We start from the raw sequence: 21,387 nt of genomic DNA, 5'->3' as shown, positions 1-21,387 counted from the left end.
TGTCGATTACTTTCTCAGAATGAACAAGAAGCTTTAGGACAGGAGCTAAGAAAAATCCAAGAGCACTCCTCTCTTCTAAAAAGTACAGGAAAACTTCAAACAACAAAAACTGTGAGAAGGATTACAATCAAATCTCCTCCAAAGACAAGAATAAACAGGGCAAGCACACCAGAAAGACATGACCACAGGGCTGATGAACACTTCAATATATTTCTTTTAAAAAGCAGTTAGGAAATTTATAGTAGTTAGAACTGTAGCATTAAAAATGGAAGAAGCTGAAAATTAAATCTTAAAAACTTGGAGCAGAAAAGCAAACCAAAAGAAAACAGAAGAAAGGAATTTGTAAAAGGGAGAGAGGAAGATTACCACCACCTAACCTATTCAAGAACAAAAGGTTGAAATGACATGGGAGAAATAACCATAAAACAGAAATTTCAAAATTCTAAGACTACTTTAAATAATTTTATACAATCAGAAGACTAACTTTTCTTAGAAAAATGCAAATTGAAATTGCCAGGGTTTACCTTGTAGATACAGAAATTTAAATCAATTATCATAGAAGAAACTAATAGAGGACTCCTTACCAAAAAAAGTGTTGGGTCTTGATTATTTCAAGGGATTTCTACCAAACCCTAAGATGAAATAATCCTGGCGTTTATACAATTCCAGAAGCTAGAAAAAGAATCTTGAGCCTCAAAGTGAAAAAAAAAAAAAAAAATTTAAAGACTTGTAAATTCATTTTGTAAAGCAAATATAATAGCATTGTTTCCAAAACTTGACAAAGACCATACCAAAGAGAAAATTATAGACCGCTCACAAATATCAATGCAAAAACTTTAACAGTGTATTAGCCAACAACCCCAAAGCACTTTCAAGAAATAATACATCATAACAAAGTTGGGTTTATTACAGGAATGCAAGGGTAATTCAATAGTAGACTGTTACTATTCATTGTATTAAAAGAGTTAAGAAGAAAATCATTTTTTCTCCATTTTTCAGGAAAGGCATTTGATAGAATTGAGCATTCGATTCATGCTGAATGTACTCAATTAACAGAAATCGATGAGTAATTCATTAACATTGTACCTCTGCCCAAAAGACAGCACCTTAACCTCAAAACAAAAGAACCTTTCCACTTAAAGTCGAGAACAAGACGTGCCCCTATCTCTCTCTGCCACTTAGCATTGTGTTGATTTTAGCCAGTGCAGTTTGACAAAAGCCATGTGAATTTCATGGAAAAGAATTGCAGATACACATTTATATCTGAAAAACTGAAAGAAGTTTGTTGAAATGCTCTAAGAGAACTTAGTAAAGTAGCAATTACGTACAAATATACATTCAAAACTCATGCATATATATAAGTGCTCACCAGACTCAAAAGAGTATCTAACTCTGGATCCATTTAAATGAAGTTCAAAACAGGCAAAACTTACGGGTGTCAAAAATCAGCACCCCCTTTCAGTCACCACCTCCCCCTCCAAAGGTAAGCACTATCATGACTTAAATCACCATCAATTAGTTTTGTCTGTTTTTAAGCTTTATGGAAGTGGAATCGTATACATTATTTTTCACCTGCCTTCTTCAGCTCAACGAGGCCTAGAAGAGTATGAGGCCGCTTCTATGGTGCTGGTAACGTTCTGTTTCGTTCAGGTGCTAGTTACATAAGTGCATTCGCTTTATGATACGTACACTTACGGTTTGTGCACTTTTCTGTATGTATAATTACAGTTCAATAAAAATGTTTACTAAAAAGGATAAAAGATTTCATATATATACAAACCTGAACTAGTTAGGAGGTGTACTTGAAGATCTCTTTTGTAATTACAAAAAGAAAACCATGTAAACTTTATTATTATTATTATTATTTTTTTTGGACTCTCTAAGCCCAACACGGGGCTCAAACTCACGACCCTGAGATCGCGTGCTCTCCCGACCAAGCCAACCAGGTGCCGCATTAAGGAAAACTTTTAAAAAATAAACTCTTGATAGAAAATTAGACTTTAACAGTTGAAAAGATGTATCCTATCCTTAGATAGGAAGACTCAACATAAAAACATGCTTTTCTCCCAAGGAAAATTATGTTTGCTTCTATTTGAGAGAGCATACAAGAAAAGCTATGGAAACTACAAAGAAGAACGAGAGGGAACTAGCCCTACCAGACATTAAAACACACTTTTAAATCCTCCCTTATTAAAAGTTTGGTATCAGCCCAGGAATTGGAGGTCCAGTGGGACAGAAGAGAAATTCCAAGAATAGACCCAATGGTAGCAATACAATAAAAGCAGCATCTGAAATCCGTGAGAAGATGAACTTTAATTTTTTTTAATTTTTATTTTTTAAAAATGTTATTTTTAATCTTTACACCTAATGTGGGGCTTGAACTCACAACCCCAGGGTCAAGAGGTTGCACTCTCTACAGACTGAGCCAGACAGGCCCCCCAGAGAAGATTAATTTTAATTTTAATTTTTGAAATTTTTTTAATGTTTATTTTTGAGAGAGAGAGTGCGAGTGGGAGAGGGGCCAGGAGACAGGGCGGCATGGAATCCAAAGCAGGCTCCAGGCTCAGAGCCCGACATGGGGCTCAAACCCACGAACCACAAGATCATCACCTGAGCCAAAATCCAGAGTGGGACCCTTAACTGACTGACCACCCAGGTGCCCTCTCCTGGGGTGACTCTTTAAGCTTAAAGATGTGGAATGGCTGGGGCAAAGACTATGCACATTTTAAATTCTGATGGCTTTTGCAAAAAAGACATCGTTTTCGAAGACCATATTGGTGCACACTCGTACCTTGAGGCTGAGATTTTAAGTATCAGAAAATTATCTTCTGACAATAAAATAACCATCTTGTAACTCAGAATTGCGGCATTGGAAAAGATCATAGAGGCTTAGTCCCTCACCCTCATTTTACAAATTATAAATCTGAGGCCCAAAGACAGAGGAACTCACGCAAGGTCATGTATGTGCCGTATTTTTTTTTTTTTTAAGTTTTATTTATTTTGAGAGTGCAGAGGAAGGGCAGAGAGTGAGAGAGAATTCCAGGCAGGCTCTGTGATATCCGCGCGGAGCCTGATAGCGAGGCTCGAACTCACAATCCGTGAGATTGTGACTTAAGCCAAAACCAAGAGTCAGATGCCCAACCGACTGAGCCACCCAGTGCCCCCCCCCGTACTATATTCTTAGATAAGAACATATCTCTAGAACACATCGTGCATGTGTATATATTAATACAGATACGCAAGACAGAGATAGATGTAATGTGTTTTCTAATATAAAAGTCTGTGGTCGTTCTGTATCCAGAATACAGTGCACACTTTCTGTCCCCAGGATAGGACTTTTCTTTGATCATAGCACTTCTTTAACGTATTCATCTTTTTGCCCCTTTTCACTTTTTTCTAGATCTTCAGTTCTGTTTTTTTTTTTTTCTTGCATTTTTTTTAACATTTATTTTATTTTTGAGAGCGAGGGAGACAGAGAGTGAGCCAGAGAGGGGCAGAGAGAGAGAGAGAGAGAGGGAGACACAGAATCTGAAGCAGGCTCCAGGCTCCAAGCTGTTAGCACAGAGCCCGACACGGGGCTCGAACCCACAAACCATGAGATCATGATCTGAGCTGAAGTTGGACACTTAACCAATTGAGCCACCCAAGTGCCCCCCTGGATCTTCAGTCCTAATAATTTTTCACTGAGGCTCTGAAGGCTTTGAGTAAGTTAAGGGTCGCCACTAAAAGTGTATGTGGGATTTCTTGAGTTAACCGATAATGCCCCACAGGTCTATATCATTGACATAGACCGTGCATTATGGGTGCACAGGGCCTCATCATACTTAGCCCACAACCTATTAGGAGTCTCTAAACATTTCAAAAAGTTTTTACAAAGTGTCTGTGGGAACATGAAAGACATGTAAAATTCACTGGAGGAAGTCCAAGCCACTTTTCCTCTGATGTAATCCTAGATGAGGAAGTCAGGGAGTTGGGTAGAGCTTTGTGAAGTCCCTGAGGACTGGAAGAAAATAATCGCTGAAAGAATCAATTTGATAAAGCACAGAAGTAGCTTACTCAAATGCTAATGGGTTTTCATCTTGCGTTTGGATTTCAGCAACTGACTTTCACACTAGAATATCCACAAGCGATATTCTGCTACAGAGTACCTTCTTTTCTGCTACAGAACATGATGTAGAAAAACATTCAGTGGTTAAACTCTAGAAATGGGCAGAGAAGAAGAATCGTTCAGGTAATACCTTTTGCTTTTATGACTCTTGGTACTGATTTTACTATTTCTCATTAAGGGACATTTGGTTACTTCCAACTTACAAGCACTTCTTTGTACATCATATGTATGTCTGTGGGGTTCCTAGCAGGATATTTCTGGATTAAAGGATGTATACTTAAAAAGTATTGGTATGGGGTGCCTGGGTGGCGCAGTCGGTTAAGCGTCCGACTTCAGCCAGGTCACGATCTCACGGTCCGTGAGTTCGAGCCCCGCGTCAGGCTCTGGGCTGATGGCTCAGAGCCTGGAGCCTGTTTCCGATTCTGTGTCTCCCTCTCTCTCTCTGCCCCTCCCCCGTTCATGCTTTGTCTCTCTCTGTCCCAAAAATAAATAAATGTTGAAAAAAAAAATTTTTTTTTAAATATAAAAAAAAAAGTATTGGTATCACAACCAAAAAAAAAAAAAAAAAAAAGGAAAAAGTATTGGTAGTTACTGTTAAGTTGCCATCCAGAAACAGGGTAGCCATTCATAAACTTGCTAACAGTATTGGAGCACCTCTTTCTCTTCTGCAGCACTGGATATTTTCAACCTTTAAGTTTTTCCATTCTGCATACAAAAAAATTTTGGTGTTCCCTTGTTGGTAAACAACACGTGTAGAAAACAAGATTTGCTAGGTTTGGGGGTAGGGTGGGGCTGTTGATTGGTGCTGTATGAGTCAATGCTAATCAGTTCATGTCTGAAAGGGTGAAATCAGAATAATGTCTCTCCATTAACGTAGGCTTACTAGGCTTACGACAGTCGTTTTCAAAATGTGTGGTCTGCAGACTGGAGCATTGACATCATCTGGGAACTTTTAGAAATGCAAATTCTCTGGCCCCACTTGAGACCTACCTACTGAGTCAGAAATGGAGGTGAGGGTGTGGGGAGGACCAGCCACCTGTGTTTCAACAAGCCCTCTCAGTGGCTGTGATGCAAGGTCAAATTTGAGAGCCAGTCACGGATGTAGAAAAAGCAGCTTGGGCAGGAGACGCAAATGAGAACCCCACAAGTATTTGCAGATTTAAATATTAAAAAGGTACGGGTTTTAGTCCATAATAAGCGCAGTCTGTTTCAACAATGTGATCTTCCTGCCCACCCCAAAAAGGGTAATACTGTCTCTGTCTGCGGTAACAGGGTTGCCAATGTTAATGCTCAGATATGCAAAGAAAACCTTCAGTTTCTCAAATGGACCCACTCTTCATTTGCCAATCGCTTTGGGTGGGGCAGGCCCCGGGGTGGGGCCATTTAAATTTGGCAACAACTAGTTTCAGTCTTTGCTCAGGTCGGTGGTTGTTCTCTCTGGCTCCTGGCTCCTTGTCATCTTGGATATATGTGCCTCCTGGTGGTTGATGGGGCCTTTTTTGCAGGTTGCTGCTCTGATCGGGTCCCTCTGCTGGCGTCTCCTGAGGTGCCTGCCGGTCTAGTGTGGCCTTTCTGATGGCAGAGTCCCACCACTCGGCCTCTTGGCTGTCAGGCTGGTCCTAGATCTTTATGCCCAAATCTCTGTCTCCATTTTGTATTATCCAACTCCCTCCCCTCCCATTTTGGTGCCAGATGTGGAGGTAAACTAGGTGTGTTACTCCTAGGACTACAGCCTCTTAGTCTAGGCTGTGCCCAAAGAAGCAGGGCACAAGGCCACCCCATTACCACGTCTAAATATTAAAGAGTTACAAATCGAACTAGAGAAATATGATCTTCCTTGTTGACACACATATATAATGCCAGATTTGGGAAAATAGCAGGTCATACCAAGTAACTGTGAATAACACACATCAATAGTTAACTTCATTTTCCACCCCTGGGCCATGATTGGGCAGTGGCAGTGCTGGTCTTGAGAACAGAAATCCAGAGCTTTCTCCCTGGTGTGCTGGTTGGCCAGCCGTGGCTTCCTACAATCATTGGGAATGATTGTGAATCATTGATTCACAGAATAAGCATCGCTTTCTCCTTATTTATCCATCCCTCCATTCATTCATTTTAAGTGGGTTTTATGACTAACATGAGGCTTGAACTCACAGTCTCAAGTTCAAGAGTCGCATCTCTACAGACTAAGCCAGCCAGGTGTCCCAGCTTTCTCCTCTTCTAACAGGGAGTGTGGGGACGGCTCTCTGCCCACCTGTACCCTCTCCGTCTGATATGGCACACGGTCCGAGTCAGGCATTCTTTGCTCACAACGTGCCCCCAGCCTCCTACCTCACCCCCCTCACCCTCTCACCTGCCTCGGTGGAACATGAGCCTGGCCTTCCAGGCTCAGATTCAGAAATCTTGGCCTCCTCTGGGTTCCTGGGCCATGACCAGCCCTCATCTCCCCCTCCTAGGGCCCTTCCCACACCTTGAGAAGCTTCCTTCCATCACACCTTGGACCTGGGGGGTTCACACCCGAACAGCACAGTCCAAAAAGGACCCAGGGAAGAAGCCCATGCAGGGCCTGGATCTCTGGTACCAGGAGCATTGTCTAGAAGGGGGCCCCACCAATTCCTCATTTTATGGGGTGTCTTGGACTGGGGTCCCCTAAAGTACAGGGGTTTGATCTAAGGGCAATACTGGCAGGTGGTCAGCCCGTGTTCATGCCTGTCTGGACCGTGCTACTGGGCATCCACACACCTCCCTTCCTCTGCCTGTGGCTTTCATCCTTTCCATACTCCCCCAGGGCTGGGGGCCACAGAATTACCCCCCCCCCCTTCATTGGTGGCGGGTCCTTTCCTTTCTTCACTTCCAAGTTCTCTCCACCACTGACCTGACATTTCCATTGCACTTTTAAGAAATCTGTAAAACCCTGTCCCACGTGACAAAAGCTGACTTTCTGCTTCTCGTTTTGCTGCACACTCAAAAGCTTCCTCTTTTTTTCCCTTTCTCCGTGCTGAAACTGTCTAAACCTTTCCAGGCAAATGAGTGCCCCCGGAGGAGCAGGAAATGCCAAGGCCAACGCATTAAAATTTTCCAAAGTCGGTTCCCCCGCTGCTGAGGGCCGGGTCGCTAGATCGAGGGGGAGGTGGTGACCCGAGTGTGATCTGTACTGTCAGGACACCAGAGTGCATTCAAGGTGCCACATGTGCAGAAGGTCAGAGGTGGGAAGGGCGGGAAAGGAGGCAAGGGAAAAAATGGCTAGTTGTCATGTTTGGATCTCTAAAGGGCTGTTCTGTGGAAAGAGGTGAGTAGATTGAGTGGCGACTCCAGAATTTCTCCTGGGGGATGGGGGGGGCATCAGTAAGCAGGTGAGGCCTGGAGGACTTGCCTGGAAGGTGCTTTGTGAATCGCTTGCACTTTTTGTGTTTGCCGAGCCTTTGTGTCAGGTAGCTGTAGAGGGAGCAGGTGAAGATTTAGGTCCGGCTTAACCGCATACCCCTCCTTAGCCGCACTGTGGCTCCACCAGTAACTGGCTGCTGTAAGCTTGAAGCACGCACGCATGACAAATAACGCTGGTTGAGTGATGGCACTAATACACGAATCGCTGTGAGAGACACCTGGAGAACTTTGGGACATCAGGGCTGTATGAAGCTGGACCAGGTAGCCCAGGTCAGTTCCCCGGTGCCGTAGAAGGGGAGGCTCAGCTGGAAAGCAGGAGCGGAGCACAGACAGGCCTGCAGGCTGCCCGCGCACAGCCAGACCCGCTCGCAGATGGCATTCGGTTTGGCCAGGGCGGTGTTGAACGCGAAAACAAACACACGCTGCTTGATTTAACCCGTTTCTCTTAAAAAGTAAGCATTTTGATCAGCTGCTCTGAACAAACTGCATTTTCACAGTAAACCGACCATCCTGCTTGGTGAGGTTAAGTTCCCTTTTGCAGAAAAATGCTCAGCGCGTAAATGTAGGAAGAGTGAGGGGCGCCTGGGTGGCTCTGTTGGTTAAGCATCCGACTCTTGATTTTGGCTTAGGTCATGATCTCACGGTTCATGAGTTCAAGCCCTGGGTCAGGCTCTGTGCTGGTGGTGCAGATCCTGTTTGGGATTAAGATTCTCGGGGCGCCTGGGTGGCGCAGTCGGTTAATCGTCCGACTTTAGCCAGGTCACGATCTCGCAGTCCGTGAGTTCAAGCCCCGCGTCAGGCTCTGGGCTGATGGCTCAGAGCCTGGACCCTGTTTCCGATTCTGTGTCTCCCTCTCTCTCTGCCCCTCCCCCGTTCATGCTCTGTCTCTCTCTGTCCCAAAAATAAATAAACGTTGAAAAAAAAAAAAAAAAGATTCTCTCTCCCTATCTCAGCCTGCTCCCCCACCCCCTACTCTCCCTCTCTCTCTGCCCCTCCCCTGCTTGTGCTCTCTCTGCCTGTCTCAAAATACATAAACATTTTAAAAATTTTTTTTAAAATGTAGGAAGAATGATGGGGATAAAAACTATTTTGCAAACACTAATGAATTCTAGGCAGTGGTCATCAGTGGATACCGAAACCATTAGGAAAAAAAAGTTGGTGGAGAACTTGACAGTGGAAGGCCAGGTGCCATCCCCTGAATCCACTAATCAATTCCACCATCTCCGACAGAACAAGCAGACATCACGTGCCTCCCGATAAAATGCTCTGTGAGATACAGAGTATTATCTCTAAAGTACCACTGCCCAAAATAGCTGAGGTTGAATCTAATCAGTGTGCTAGATCTAACTTGTAAAACTAACAAATGATGGTTAGGGAAATTTGGTTGTGAACTAGATGTTAGAGGATATTAAAAGAATTATTAAAAAAAAATTTTTTTTAACATTTATTCATTTTTGAGTGACAGAGCATTAGCAGGGAAGAAACAGAGAGAGAGGGCGACACAGACTCTAAAGCAGGCTCCAGGCTCTGAGCTGTCAGCACAGAGCCCGATGCAGGGCTCGAACTCATGAACCATGAGATTATGACCTAAGCCAAAGTCGGATGCCCAAGCGACTGAGCCACCCACGTGCCCCTAAAAGAATTATTTTTAATTTCATTAGCTATGACAATGGCTTGTGTTTTATAATCTCTCTCATTTTAGAGATATATATTGAATTTGGATTGACAAATTCAGAACTTTAAAAACCTTTAAAAAGACCACAGTTGGGGGGCACCTGGTTGGCTCAATTGAGCCTACCACTCTCAGTCTCTGGGTTGTGTGAGTTTAAGCCCCCCAGTGGGTAAGGAAATTACTTAAAAATAAAATAATTAAAAAAAAATAAAGGGCTATGTATAGTGGGACTCACTTCCAAAGCTTTTTATTCAGTTCAGAAGACTATGGTAAAGACAAGAATTTTTTATTTTTTTTTAAAGCTGTGTGGGCCATTTTGATTAGAAGCCAGGTTTAGGAATCACTGTATTAAATAATTCAAAAGGTCCCTTCTAACAGGGAGAATATATTATCTTAAGGTAACTTCAAGCTGATAAATGCATCGTCTCTTGCATAGTGTTTGGGAACAGTGGCTTTAGGAAGCTGTTAAGTTTTTCTTTCTTTCTTTCTTTCTTTTTCTTTCTTTCTTTCTTTCTTTCTTTCATTCTTTCTTTCTTTCGTTTATTTACTTGAGAGAGACAGAGACAGAATGAGTAGGGGAGGGGCAGAGAGAGAGAGAAAAGGAGAGAGAGAATCCCAAGCAGGCTCCACACTGCCAGTGCAGAGCCTGATACAGGGCTTGAATTCATGAACCGTGAGATCATGACCTGAGCTGAAACCAAGTCAGATGCTCAACCCACTGAGCTGCCCAAGCGCCCGTAGGAGGCTGTTAAGTTTCTAGCAAAAGTATCCCTTTCCTGGAAGTGGCCTTGGTAGTAAAAAGGCTAAAGATTAAAAAAAAAAGTCAGAAGCCCAGCAGCTTTCGATTTTCCGCTTCAGGCCTTACTGGTCTAGGTTATGTCCAACCCTGGGAAAGGAAGATGCTTTTATTGAACACATTTCAACATGGGTGTTGGCTTGATGTTACTTGTGGACAGAAAACATGTGTATTCTATTTCTACATACCTCATTGACGAAACATGCAAAACTAGGAAAAACGTCCAAATGTAAAGTCTATTTGCTATGTAAATAGACAAAGGAATTTCAGGAAGCACTGCTCGTGTTTTCAATTTTTTTTTTAATGATTATTTATTTCTGACAGAGAGAGAGACACAGAGTGGGAGTGGGGGAGAGGCAGAGAGAGAGGGAGACACAGAGTCTGAAGCAGGCTCCAGTCTCTAAGCTGTCAGTGCAGAGCCCGGTGTGGGGCTCGAACTAATGAATGCAAGATCATGACCCGAGCTGAAGTCGGATGCTCAACTGAGCCACTCAGGCGACCCATAATTTTTTAATGTTTATTTTTCAGAGAGAGAGAGAGAGAGAATGTGTGCACAGATGAGTGGAGTAGGGGCAGAGAGAGGAGGACAGAGAATCCAAAGCAGGCTCCGTGCTGATAGCAGAGAGCCCAACACGGGGCTCGAACTCACAAACCAAGAGATCATGACCTGAGCCGGAGTCAGACGCTTAACCGACTGAGACACCCAGGTGCCCCTGAATATGTTTATATTCATACACTTTTATACAACAGTGACCCAAAGACCGACGGCCTCAGCAGAAATTCACATCGGTGTTCATTGCTGTAGGCTGGCGTTTTCCTATGCTGGATGTTTATCACTGGCAGGAGAAATGGCCAGCTTAATCACCTTGGTTCAGTTTTGAAGGATGGACTAAGAAATGACTTAAAATAACTAAAAAAACCCCACAAAAATAATAATGAAACACAAAGAACAAAGAACTCATTCTGTGTTTTCAGTCCACCATTCCTTTCCTGCCACCACATAACAGAGTCTTGTCACTTTGAGACCCAGAGCAGGGCTGCGACAGAAGCCACCACGGGCTGGGATGAACTCAGTCTCCCCGGCAGAGGCGAACTGGTGTTGAGATTTCAATCTCCGCAGGCTGAATGCTTGAGGACAGAAGGCTGAGATCATGACCTGAGCAGAAATCAAGAGTCGGACGCTCAACCCACTGAGCTACCCAGATGCCCAGACCCCTTGAGTGTCATTTTAAGTGAGCTCCCCAAGGGTGTCTTGTGGATATTGAAGTTTGAGAAGTGTTGGTCTACAGGGTAATGTCGAATGTCTGCCTCCCTTGCGTGCTATTTAAGGCCCTGGGAGAGCTAGGTCCTACCGGCCTTCCCGGCTTCATCTTTGGTCCTTCCTCCTCCCCAACCCAGCCACAGCTAAGTGTCCATAACTCCTGAATGCACTCTGTGCTCTCTAATGTTTATTATATATTTTGTCAAGCAGACTGTGAGCTCTTGGTGTCAGCAGCTTGGATTCACTCGTGTTTGAATCCCTAAGTGGCAATGCAGCACACGGTAGGTATGAAAGTCATGCTTATTAGATACATCAATCAGAGAATCTTGTGGGCCATTTCTTCCACAAACCTATTTCCTCTAAAAGCAATAGTGTGTATGATATGTACAAATCATTTGAAAATAATTCTGTGTGTATTCCTCTGATTTGTAGCCAGTTTATCATAAGGTGCAAAATAACATGTCAACTCATTTCTTACCCCTCAAGCTGGATGTAAAATTATGGTCTATCTTTGCAAGATGTAATACATTTTGACTGTAATTAAATTATTGCCGAGAGAAATCACATGTAAATAAATTATAGGAGAAAAACATCTTTGGACATGACCGCTCTCTACATCACTGTTCAGGGCTTATTTTTTAAAAATGTAAGCCTAAATATTGATCACTGTTTCTCCTTTCTTCAAGGTACTAAGACATCCTTATTCTAGCTGATCTGTATCCATTTTACAAGTCACATTCTCAAAAAAAAAAAAAATCATGTACTCATAGTATGTCCTTTTTCTTCCTCAATAATTATAAACTTACCTCCACACACATACTCAGCTGACCATCTCCACACAGTAGTTTTTAAATTTTCATATGGGGGTGCCTGAGTGGCTCAGTCGGTTAAGCATCTGATTTCAGCTCAGGTCATGATCTCGCGGTTCATGGGTTCAAGCTCCGTGTCGAGTTCTGTCCTGACAGCTCAGAGTCTAGAGCCTGCTTCGAATTCTGTGTCTCCTTGTCTCTCTGTGTCCCTCCCCCACTCTCTCTCTCTCTCTCTCTCTCAAAGATAAACAAACATTAAAAAATAAATAAATCTTGCCCTGCATACGAGGGACATTCCTCTGTTGTTTGGAAGATCCATAAAAGGAAGATGTTACAAAAGACCAAATTCCCCCTAATGGGTGGACAATTATTGGTGTAATTTACCAAAGAATTACAGCCTGTGAGACCACAGTGTGTGCTGAAGAAAGCCAAGCAGATAGAGTTTCTTTCCTCTTCTGAGTTTGGGAAAGTGGGTAGGAAGGGAAGGATGTTACCTCTCTCAGGAGATGATGTGGGCATCCATCTTTGAGAGGGAGAATGTCAGGACACAGAAGGGGACATGGTGGTGACAGTGAAGACTCCAGGCAGAGAGAAGACCCAACAGGTGGCTGCCCCCCAACCCTCAGAAAACATGGAAGTGGAGGAAATAATTTCAAAATATATAGACTAAAACTTAGCACAGATGACTGATTTAGAATCCCCGGTTTAGGAAATTGCTTCTGTAATGCAGAGACTTACTATTAAAAAGGAAAAAAATCCCTCACGTTTGCAAGATGGGCTTGAACAGAGCTTTGACCTGAGGCCCAGAGGCCCAGTGAGCAAACATGGCTCCTTCCGGGAGGCAGGGGACCCAGGAAGTGTCTCCCAGATCCAGTTCACAGCCTGAAGGAGACGTGGCTGTGTGTTAACTATCACAGGGTCCGAGAAAACAGTGTTCATCTGCCTTGTCCCGACTAGCCAATCAGTGACTAAAAAGCATGAACAGAAAATCCAAGCCTGCCCCTCTCTCCCAGAGTGCCACCATATTTTACAGTCCAGAAACTTCTGATAAAATCTCCCTTCTTTCAGACCTCAGAGACACAGGAGTAGGCCAAGTTACGTGTGCTGTGATTTTGCTCTTCCTGTATACTAAAGCCCTTTCCCATTCTCACAAGAACCGGGCCACTGAATGTAAGGTTTATGCCCCATCAGAACATGCCCTCCTGTCACCAAAGTAAAACTCTGTAAGAGATCAGATGCGGGAGAGTCCCTCCTCTCAATAAACCCACAAACAAACCACCAATAAACCCATTTTTCTCTAACGGGGATTCACCTGCCCTCTGGCTGAAGTGTTTCCCTGGGCCTTCCTGTCTGATACCATGGTTTCTCCCCCACTGTCCCACATGGCCCTTGAGCAGGGAACTGAATCTGAACTCGGTTTCAGATTTCCAGTGCTTCCAATGCAGAGTAAGTGCTGGTTATCTTTTGTTGAACGGAATAGAAATGAGTTCATCCAAGCCAGTCTCCCTGCACAGCCTTTGGCCCCTGGTACTGGGAAAGGTAAACAAACAGGGCTCCCCACCCAGCAGTGCCCTCATACTGGTAACTTTTAGCACGCCCTGCCCTAGGTCAGATCTCATTACTGGATAACACAGGAATCATAAAAGGTACCACCTGCTTATACAGGAGCAATAAACCCGGTGTGCCCTTGTCTGTAGAGTGCCGGGAGCTCTTGACAGCTGAGTCAGTGTTGGGCTCAGGGATTTTATGATAAGAGGACAGCACATTAGCCAGTAAAATCCCAGATAGGACCAAACTTTACGATTGCCCACATTTGTTTTGTTTTCTCAATAAACTTTTTATTTTAGAAGTTTCAGACTTATAGAAAAATTGCAAAGATAGTATTGAGTTCCCAGTCTCCATCCAATTTCCCCTATTGTTTTTAAAGATTTTTATTTTTTAAGTAATCTCTACACCAACGTGGGGCTTGAACTTAAACCTCTGAGATCAAGAGTCACAGGCCTGTGACTGAGCGAGCCGGGCACCCCAGTTTTTCCTATTATTAACATGTGACATTTGTTGTGGTACCTTTGTTGTGGTACATGCTTATTTATTTATTTTTTGAGAGAGAGAGCAAGCCAGGGAGGGGCAGAGAGACAGGGAGGAGAAATCCCAATGGGATCCGCGCTTTCAGCGCAGGGCCTCATTCGGGGCTCAAACTCACGAACTGTGAAATCATGACCTGAGCTGAAACCAAGAGTCTAATGCTTAACTGACTGAGCTACCCAGGAGCCCCTTAATTAGCCAATATTAATGCATTATTATTAACTATATTTGATTTCCTTAAGTTTTACCTGGCGTCCTTTTTTCTGTTCCAGGATCCCACCCAGGATATCATATTACGCTTCGTCGTCATGGCTCCTTTTGTCTGTGACAATTTCTCAGACTTTCCTTGTTCTTATTTATGTATTTATTTATTTTAACGTTTATTTTTGAGACAGAGAGAGACAGAGCAAGAACAGGGGAGGGGCAGAGAGAGAGGGAGACACAGAATCTGAAACAGGCTCCAGGCTCTGAGCTATCAGCACAGAGCCCGACGCGGGGCTCGAACTCATGGACCGTGAGATCGTGACCTAAGCCGAAGTCGGACGCTTAACAGACCAAGCCACCCAGGCGCCCCAGACTTTCCTTGTTCTTGAAGACTTTGACAGTTTAGAGGATCACTGATCAGGTATTTTGTAGAATGTCCCTCAACTGGCATGTGTCTAATGTTTTTCTCCATATTACATGGATTATGGGTTTGGGGGAGGAAGGTCACAGAAATAAAGTACAGGCATTTTTATACCATTTTCCTTCTTATTTTATTTAAAAAAAATTTTTTAATAGCTATTTTTGAGAGAGGCAGAGTGTGAGTAGGAGAGGGGCAGAGAGACACAGAATCCCAAGCAGGCTCCAGACTCTGAGCTGTCAGCACAGAGCCCAACACAGGGCTCGAACTCATGGACTGTGAGATCATGACCTGAGCTAAAGTCGGATGCTTAACTGACTGAGCCACCCAGGTGCCCCTGTCCTTTTCCTTTTTAAAAATCCCCCACCCCGCCCCTGCCATCTTTTCTCCCACCTGCCCTGCCCCCCACACAAAAAAGCTATTCTTAGATGGATAGTGCCTGTCAGGAGCAAGGAAATGAGGCTTTATCCCAGCGTGTATTAGAGGAAGTCCTTCTTATCCTGTTGGATATCACCAGCAGGAATGGCTCCTTAGCAACAAAGTTTGGGGAGCAGTGTGGTCGCAGAGCCACAGACCAGAGGCCCTCGTGGGCTTTTGACAGTGAGCTTAGCTGAAGGACCCAAAAGGCAACACCCCTCTGGCGTGGAAAACAGACCTGGTGCTTGACCTGCCTGGCAGAGGACACTGCCTCAGGGATTTTATAAGCCTCTGTGAGCAATGAAAGACCGGAATGCAGAACCAGTGATACGAATATGGCTATGGTTGGAGGAGCCTTGTCCAAGAAACATGCCCACTTCCTGGGGAGTGCCGGAGGCTCGAAGTGGAGGCTTTATGACTGTGACAGATCTCCAGTGGTGACTAAGAGCCTGGGCTCTCTCCTGGCTCTGCTGCTGTCTCTCTCAGTGCCTTTGAGCCAAGTCATTCCACTGTGAGTGACTCAAGATGACTGTCTCTGAAAGGTGGGTCTAATCGTAACCCCCCCCCCCCCCCGCCTTATAGAATCTCTTGGAGACCAAATGGGACGGTGTAATTGATGTAATATGGAGGCTGGGAGCGAATGATCAAGGAATGAATTCTTGAGATGTTTTTGGTGCAAAAAGGGGTTTTTGTTAGAGCCCGGGGATAGGACTTATGGCTAGAAAGAGCTGCACTGGGTCCCCTGGGGGGCTCAGTCAGTTAAGTGTCCGACTCTTGGTTTTAGCTCAGCTCGTGATCTCAAGGTTCTTGAAATCGAGCCCTGTGTCTGGTTCTGTGCTGAGAGTCAGGAGCCTACTCGGGATTCTCTCTCTCCTTCTCTCTCTCTCTCTCTCTCTCTGGCTATTGCTGAGCTAAGGCTGCTTTTTTCCTCCTAGCAAAGCATTAACAGTAAGGCAGTTGGAAACTTCTCGAGGAATGTCACTCTGCCTGTCTCCAGGACTTGTCCCTGGGCTGCAAGTTGTAAAGGAAATTTCATTTTAGCTACATTTCTTCCATCAGTAATTCCTTACAACAGTGCCTGACCCATAGTGAGCGCTCAAAACATACTATGATCATTCTTATTCAATTAAGATTGGTGTGGAAATAATCTGACAACCATCCTAAAGTCAAAACCCAGAAGGCTTCTGAATGAGCGAGCTGGAAAAAAAATTCTTTTTTCAGATTTTTGGATAAAAATTCAGGACGTTACTTTCTAAAAAAAAAAAAAAAAGCTCTTATTACAACCCATCTCCCTGCCCTTGCTGGCAGGTGGAGAAGGCAGAGGGTTAGGGTTTCTCCAGAGCATGGCTAAGTTCTACTTCCTCATGTCCTTTCCCACTTGATTTAAACTTGGAATTATGTTCAGAGAGCAGTTCACCAGGGCTGCATCTGCCGCGCCGTCTAGGGCCGTGAAATGGAACCAAGCCAGCTGGCCCTCATCAGAACAGTGAACTTGGATATCAGTCACTGAGCCGGCAAGCTGATGACCAGCCAGTACAAACAAGCTGCAGCCTTCTCTTTGCCTCAGAGCCCTGGGAAGGACTAGAGGAACTCAGGTATCCCAAAGCGCTTCGTGTAATCTGTAAAGAGCGTTTTAGTTATTCATTCATTTATTTGTTTGCTTGTTTGTTCGTTTAGCCATTCATGTATTTATTTATGGTATATAATTTTCTAGTTTTTTTTAACTCCAATGTACTTGACATTATTAGTTAGTTAACATGATTAATTCAGTGTTCTACAGTTTCAGGCATATGATGCAGTGTGATTCAACAATTCTGTATGTTACTCAGAGCTCATGGCGAGAGAAGTGTGCTCATAATCTCCTTCACCAATTTCACCCACCGCACCCCCGCCCCCCCGCCGCCCCATCCACCTCCCCTTCTGGCAACCACCAGTTTGTTCTCTACATTTACGGGTCTGCTTTTTGTCTCTTTCTTGCTTTGTTCATTTGTTTTGTTTCTTAAATCCCACATGTGAGTGAAGTCATATGGTGTCTTTCTCTGACTTATTTCACTTAGCATCATACGCCCTAGATCCATCCATGTTGCGGCAGACGGCAAGATTTCATTCTGTTTATGGATGAGCGATATTCCATTGTAGGTATAAACCACATCTTGATCCATTCTTCTGTTGATGGACGCTTGAGTTGCTTCCATATTTTGGTTATTGTAAATAGTGCCGCAATCCACATAGGGCTGCATGTATCCTTTAGAATTGGTGTTTTCATATTCTTTGGGTAGATACCCAGTAGTGGAATTACTGGATCATCTGATAACTCTACTGTCAACTTTTTGAGGAACCTCCACACTGGTTTTCAGAGCGGCCGCACCAGTTTACATTCCCACCGACAGCACAGGAGGGTTCTGCTTTCTCTGCATCCCTGCCCACACTTGTTTCATGTGTTTTTTGTTTTAGCCACGCTGACAGGTGTGAGGTGGTATCTCACTGTGGTTTTGATTTGTATTTCCCTGATGATGAGCGATGTTGAGTTCTTTTCATGAGTCTGTTAGGCATCTGGGTGTCTTCTTTGGAGAAATGTCTGTTCATGTCTTCTGCCCATTTTTTAATTGGATTTTTTTGTGGGTTGTTTTTTTGTTTGTTTGTTTGTTTTTTGGTGTTGAGTTGTATAAGTGCTTTGGATATCATTTGCAAATATCTTCTCCCATTCAGTAGGTTGTCTTTGTTTTGTTGATTTTTTTTTTTTTTTTTTTTTTTGCTGTGCCAAAGCCTTTTATTTTGATGTACTTGCAATAGTTTACCTATGGTTTTTAATTAATTAATTAGTTAACTTATTTATTTATTTATTTGAGAGAGAGAGTGAGAGCAGGGAAGGGACAGAGAAAGAGGGAGAGAGAGACAGAGAGAGAGAGAGAGAGAGGGAGAGAGAATCCCAAGCAGGCTTCATGATGCCAGCACAGAGCCCGATGCAGGGCTCAAACTCACAAACGGTGAGATCATGACCTGAGAGGAAATCAAGAGTCGGACACTTGAACCAACTAAGCCATCCAGGTGCCCCAAAAGATTTTATTTTTAAGTAATCCCTACACCCAGCGTGGGGCTCGAAACTGCAACCCTGAGATCAAGAGCCACACAGTCCACTGACTGAGCCAGTGAGGGCCCCAGAAGTAGTTTTTAGGTAAAACAATTTCCTTCCATATTTTTATTCTCAAATTGTAATTTGAAGGCTTTTGTTTGTTTCCAAGACATTACTCTCAGAGTTCCCTTCCTAACAGTAAATGTCCAATACCAAAGCTTTCATTTGCCTTTTAATGAAAGAAAGGAAAAGAATATTTGAATTAGCTGTTTAGAGAATTTCTTAACTGGGTTATATATTATACTTGATAATGGCCCAAACCTTTCATCTGACCTCAGTTTCTCCAGTTGTAAAGTAGATATATTCATTCGTTCCTTCAATAAATACTTCAGTGGGCTTAATAGGTGTTGGATGCTCTATATGTGATAGTCATTTTCATCTAGTTGTTAACAAAATAATGGGCTCATGTGTAACTGATTATTTAAAGTTTGTTACTCAATGAATACTTTTACGGTTAAATAGAAAGTATGCCTTTTCATACAGATAAACCAAATTTCTACATTGCAAAAAGAAACTTAAAACTCTTATCTGGAATTATGAAGTGCAACTATTTCGACAAAGTACACATTACACATAACAAAACACATTAGGCATTTTTGTATATAAGGATGCTGAAAGATAAATATTAATAATTTTCCCTTTTAGGTGTAAACAACATGCAGTGAAGTGCCTCTGTGAAATACAATGCTTTCCCCCTAGCAAGCTGATGTAACTCTAAAATGCATGTATTTGCAGAAAATAATTCTTCTTATTTGTGTTAATGTGGCCATCCATATTGCTTTTCTAAGGAAATATTTATAAATATTACTACTGTGTTCCAGAAATGTTAGGAAGCAAATCAGAGGAGAAGACTCCTCTACAATGGAAGATTTATAAAAATGTTCCCCCTGATAGAATTCAAAATTGTGCATGTCACAGTGAATTAAGAGACATGAGTTCAGAGGCAGAGCCTATGGCTATGGCTGGGGTGTGTGGTTTGTCTTCAGTTTCTTACTAATTCTATCTCCCAACACTAGACAAGCCATTCAAACCATTAAATTCTTCACCTTCTGTTGGCCAACACGCAGCCCACGGCCAGCAGTGGGCTGCGGGGAGGAACCTCAGAGCACCTAGAAGCTTTGGTACACCAGCGAGAGACCGTCTAATACATGTGTGAGCCCTGGGGGAAGGCACCACAAAAGAGGTTTGAGGCTTTGAAATGGAGTATAATTACTTCAAATTACAATAAACACAGACCCCCTCCACTCAACTGTGGATCCAGATAAGAAGCAGATGAAGTAAATTAGAGTCAATGAGAAAGGAGGCAGCTAGAATAGCAAGACTCTGGAGGAGAATGTTCTGTAGAAAGCGAACAAATATGGCAGAGACAAAAAGGCAGAGAATAATTTAATAAATACAATTCTCAACATGCTTTCCGTATTGTGCCCTCGGTCTTATTCATAAAAAGGTGATCTGTTATTTTAAATATATAGCATAGCTCCTCTCCTTGCCTTGGCTTGTAGTTTGGGACAGGTGAAAATGCCTACCTCCTGGCCAAGAGATTGTCCTTCCTGCTTTTCAAAGTCAATGTTATTTTTATAGTAGAATGCTTATAGAATCCCTTTCTTGGCATTTGTTTCTACTCTGCAAATTTCTTCCTGGGTGTTTCCCTCCCCTATAAGAGAACAACGAGCTCAAGCCTTAGCAAGTACTTTCATCAATAAATAAATCAGTATCCTATATTGGTGCTATTAATATTCTTAACTTCAAATTAATGGAGATATGAACTTTGTTGAGGAACCCCAGCACAACAAGGAGATTTTTAAGATATGCCTTGGTGGCAAAATAGAACACGAGACACAGTTTATCATTTTTGCCAGAGCCAACCAGCTCCTTGTTTAGATAATTAGCAGCCAATCCTATACTAATGGATTCCTCTTAATATACCCTATCTCCTCATTCACTGCCACCAAAAAACAATACTAGATCTGAATCTGAGATCCTGTAAATTGTACCCCCATCTTCCTCCCCCTATCTCCCTTCTTCCAACACTCACAAAACAAACTTCTAAAATAAATAAGGTGGGGTGCCTGGGTGGCTCAGTTGGTTGAGCGTCCGACTTCGGCTCAGGTCATGATCTCACAGTCCGTGAGCTCGAGCCCCGCGTCGGGCTCTGTGCTGACAGCTCAGAGGCTGGAGCCTGCTTCTGATTCTGTGTCTCCCTCTCTCTCTGACCCTCCCCTGTTCATGCTCTGTCTCTCTCTGTCTCAAAAATAAATAAACATTAAAAAAAAAAAAAATAAAATAAGGAATAGAAGACAGCTCTTGGAGCCACTCCATTTAGCTTATTACCAGTACTAGTAAATGACTTCCTTTATCTCTGGCTTGTGACATCTCAAAGGCAGCAATGCGTTTGAGATCCTTCAGGATGCTTAGTGATGAGGCAGATGGGATGGAAACAAAGCGGACCTTTGCCCCCGGAAGAGGACTGAGGTGCCGGGAGCATTTCTTCAACCTCACAAAGAGTAAACTTTTGTGGCAGTAACACCACATGATGAGAGAAGCAGATCAAAGAACTAAAAATGGAGGATGTGCTTAAATTATTTATGATGATGCCGCAGCTGTATTGATCAGAGGCAGTTTTCTCTCTTAACCTTACCTTCCCTCTACCTACAGAAGCTGCCACCTGCACCCCTTACCCACGCCCCCTCCCCACCTGCCCCCCTCTTCCCCACTACCGAAGGAATTATGCCATTATGTGCCTAGTGTGGTGGTGAGGGGTGGGTTACTGGTCAGGACCTTGGTTAAGAGAAGGCTGGTCATCCAATATGGTTCCGCCATATCTAATGACAAACAAACCCATGATCTGTTTGCATATCTCATTTCCTAGGAAAGAAATGGTATATTGTTTCACAGTGTACCCTGCAGGAAAAAAAGGTTCTGCCCTCTCTGTCAGGATCACATTACCTCAGTATCCAAAAGCCTAATACAAAATTGAAGCTGTTGAAAGACATTATGGTATTAAGAGGACATTTATATTTTAAGAACCTTGTTTATCTTGTTCTATGCTGAATCTGCATGGCCACAACACCTCCAGGCACACAGTAGGTGGTCAGTCGTA

Source organism: Prionailurus bengalensis, chromosome A1, assembly GCF_016509475.1.
Source record: "Prionailurus bengalensis isolate Pbe53 chromosome A1, Fcat_Pben_1.1_paternal_pri, whole genome shotgun sequence".
Classification (NCBI taxonomy): Eukaryota; Metazoa; Chordata; class Mammalia; order Carnivora; family Felidae; genus Prionailurus; species Prionailurus bengalensis.
This window is presented reverse-complemented; position numbering follows the sequence as displayed.